The following is a 3,692-nucleotide window of genomic DNA, read 5'->3' as shown; positions in this document are numbered from 1 at the left end:
CATCAATGTTTTGCTCCAGATCATTCCTTCCTTCCAGGGGCCAGGGAAGGGAAATTGCTGCAGTGGAGCCGGTTGAGGTAGGGATTATCAGGGAGTTGCTGGTGGTTTCCCTTTGTGAGGAGAAAGGGCAGTAAATACATAGGGGGTGGGAACTTCCAGGAAGGTTGGTCTGTGTGGGTGAGGGCAGGAAATCCCCAGGGTGGGGAAAGGGTGGGGGACAGGGTGTGACAAATCTGCTGGGATTTGTTTACTGTGAGGCTCCAGCATTTCTCAAATGTGGCCACCAGGGGCTTGTATTGCGGCTACAGCCTCCTGGACTATAATTGAGGGGGAGTTGGGGACAGCAAAGCAGCGGCCCAGGCTGCCTACAGGGCCTGGTCCCTACCCTCTTCCCGAGTCACAAACACTGTAGGAGCAGGCAACCAGTGGGAGTTCCCCACCTTCCCACGTGCGGTGGGGCTCGGTCTTCAGGCTTCTGCTCTGGGATGGTGGGCGGCAGGCTCAGTCAAGATACATGGAACGTAGGCTGGGTGGGGAGAAGTCTATGTAACTCATGCAGTTATTGATATACATGTGACCTCGAATATTACCAATCTGTGTCCCACCCCCCAAAACCCTCCAACCAATCATCTTCCAAACAGACCCTCAGTCCGGAAAGCATTCGTCCCTCATGTTGTTGAAAAGACTCAAAGCAAACAGAAGAATCCCAGCTTTTAAAACAATCCTCCAGCAAGACAAAGAAACTCACATCTGTAAACTTAGAAAACACTCCCAAGAAATTTTAACAATATGTTGTCATGAAGAAACCAAAGTGTTAAAGAGGCCTGATTTTTCAACTACTTTAAAAAAATCTTCTCAAATCAGCACCTTTAGAGTGAAACTCTTTCTGCCTTTCTAACCAGACCATTCTCCGCAAAAGGAGAGGTACTGGTCCTGGAGACACTGCAATACCAGGTCAATGCAGGGGGTGGGTAGAAGAAGCTCCTTTTCCATCCCCTTGTTTCAAAAATCAATTGAACATACAGTCTTCAAGTAAAGAACCTATCATATTAAACTGATAAGAACAGATATAACTTAGATAATATTTTTACTTCAAGGTCCCAGAGACACAGACAAGGTTTTCATCTTGAGGCTAGAAGACCAAAAACATCAAGACACTTGATTGTGGCCTTGGAAAAGCCAAAAGACTACTCACTCTTGAGCTTAGCTCACAGAGAGCCGAGCAGCAATGCTGACTTTCGGATGCTAGGCAGCCTCTCTTCCCCCACTGCTTTCTACTTCAGCAGAGGAGCTCCCAGACACTAACCAAACACCATTCACAAGGCTTTGAAAGACTGAAAGGAGATGGTGAAACGGGGAGCAGCTTTTCCAGAGGAAACGCAGGGCCCCAGGCTGCAGTGACAGGGCTGCAGCCCAACCCCCAGCTCCCCAGGGCCTCACCCACATCCCAAGCAGCCAACTTCAGACAGTCCCCAACTTTCCCCAGCTCCAGCCCCCAAAGCTTCCGCAAGGCCAGATCTGAACATGGAGCTTCCCAAACATCCCCAACTACCAGCCATGATCTCCCCAACACACCCCAAACTCCCAGCTCCCACCAGCCCCACAGTCTGCCCCCAACCCTGACCCCCCCACACACCCCAAACTCCCAGCAGCCACACAGTCCCCCTCAGCCCTGACCCCCCAAACTCCCAGCTGCCCCACAGTCCCCATCTCCAGCTGCTCCCCCTCCAGCCTGGCTTGACATCCCCGAGCCCCCCCGGCTCCCCTTTCCCTCGCTCCTGGGCCCAGCCTGGCCTCCGAGCTCTGCAGCTGAGCTGCGATCCGGGCCCCTCCTGCAGCTCCCGGCCCAGCCGCTCCCGGGCTCCGTGGCCCCGGCCCCGCAGGAGAGGCTGCTCCGCCCCGCCCCGCTCGGGCCACTCGCCCCCCGCAGCCCCGGGCAGCCCCGCTCCGGCTGCGGGGAGCTTGGGGACCCCCCCGGGCAGGGTGCAAACCAGGCAGCCGTGCCCGGCCCCTCCCGGCAGGAGCGTGTCCGCCCCACGCGTGTCCCCGCCCCCCGGGCCCTGCCCCCGGCCCCACCGCGCTGCCCCGCGGGCTGCAGGGCTGAAGCAGCCTCCACACTGTGCTCCCAGCCCCGGCCCCGCTGCCGCACACAGGGGCGGGGGGTTGCGGGGGAGGCAGGAAGGGGCGGCTCCTCCCCGGGCCTGGCCCTGCCCCCGGGCCCCTCGCAGGGGGGTTGGGTCATGCGGGGAAGTGGGGACCCCCCTCAGCCCAGAAGTGGTAGGAGAGGGGCTGGGTCTCCCCAGGGGAAAAGCAGGGGCAGGGGCTGGTGCTGCTGAACCATCAGCCCAAGGAGCCCCCGGCTGAGAATGCAGCGAGCACGTGTCAGTTCAGCACTGGAGATGGGGCCCAGCACGTGTCAATCACCTGCCTCTAAAGCGTCTAAATCCCCTGGGAGCTGGGACCCAGCACGTGTCAATCACCTGCCTCTAAAGCATCTAAATCCCCTGGGCACAGCTCACCAGGGCACAGCTTGGGAGCTACACTGGGAATAGATCCTGTAGGAAACCCCCTTCCCCCCCACAGCAGAGTGAACCTAGAGCTTGGTGGATGGAAACCATCCTCTGTTAGCTTGGGTTTCATTACAGCCCTGGCAATAATCCAGCTGCCTGCGTGTGTTCTGCACAGAAAAGAAGAACAAATTCTCTCCCTGTTCACCCTTCCACGGTGATTAAAGGAAGAAATAAAGCCCCAGCAGAGCCCTGCCCCACAGAGTCCCCTCCTGGAAGGCAAGAGATGTGCAGGGACTAGGGCTTCAGCTTAGGGTTGCCAGGTTTATAGAACTTTTGGCAATACCCAGAACGGGGCCAAGTCCTGCCTCTCCCCTCCCTCTGAATAAGGTCTGGGAGGGAGTTTGGGTACATGAGGTGCAGGTTCTGGGATAGGCAGGGGAGGCAGTGGCAGGCTCTGGGAGGGAGTTTGGGTGCAGGAGGGGGTACAAGCTCTGGGAGGGAATTTAGGTGCATGAGGTGCAGGCTTTGGGCTGGGGCAGGGGTTTGGGGGGCCAGGGGGGGCACTGGCAGGCTCTGAGAGGGAGTTTGGGTGCAGGAGGGGGGTACAAGCTCTGGGAGGGAATTTAGGTGCATGAGGTGCAGGCTCTGGGCTGGAGCAGAGGGTTGGGTTGCAGGAGAGGCAGGGGGCAGACCCTGGGAGGGAGTTTGGGTGCGTGCAGCGTCTGGGCTGGGACAACCCCCTAAACCTGCTTTTAGCAATCAGAATAATTTAGTGTCACCTTATTTTTTCCTGCCCCAGTACAAAAGAAGAGACTTTTGTGAGTTCCCTGACTCAGAGGATGAAAATGGAGGTTTGTCAGTCCGCAATGCTGTGAATTGTTGTCGAGCGGAACCCATTGTTGGCATTGGTATTGTAGACACAGCCTCAGCCTCGGTGCTGGTGGGGGGAAGTATTGTCTCTAGAGTCACCCAGGGTGGTGTGGGATTGTCCCAGGTTACTGGGTGGGGGCTCGAGCGGATTCTGTGTTGTGTTGTTAAAAAGGATCCCCAAGATGTTGAACCCTGGGCCATGTTGCTGCCGACTCCAACTGGCAGAAGGGTCACAGAAAGAAGCAGGGGGAGGGGAGAAACACCAGTGAATTTATGCAATTATTCAGTGAGGCAGAGGCCTGGCAGGAAGGA

The 3,692-nt window shown here is 57.2% G+C and overlaps 1 non-coding gene across 1 annotated transcript; it reads right to left on the bottom strand.

Moving 5' to 3' along the window:
* Window positions 1–917: 917 nt before the first annotated feature.
* Window positions 918–1,101, bottom strand: LOC127041357 (U2 spliceosomal RNA). Its single transcript, XR_007771641.1, has one exon. It is a non-coding gene; the product is annotated as a U2 spliceosomal RNA (small nuclear RNA).
* Between the last annotated feature and the right edge of the window lie 2,591 nt (window positions 1,102–3,692).

This window comes from Gopherus flavomarginatus, assembly GCF_025201925.1.
Source record: "Gopherus flavomarginatus isolate rGopFla2 chromosome 13 unlocalized genomic scaffold, rGopFla2.mat.asm SUPER_13_unloc_2, whole genome shotgun sequence".
NCBI classification, from domain to species: Eukaryota; Metazoa; Chordata; order Testudines; family Testudinidae; genus Gopherus; species Gopherus flavomarginatus.
This window is presented reverse-complemented; position numbering and strand designations above follow the sequence as displayed.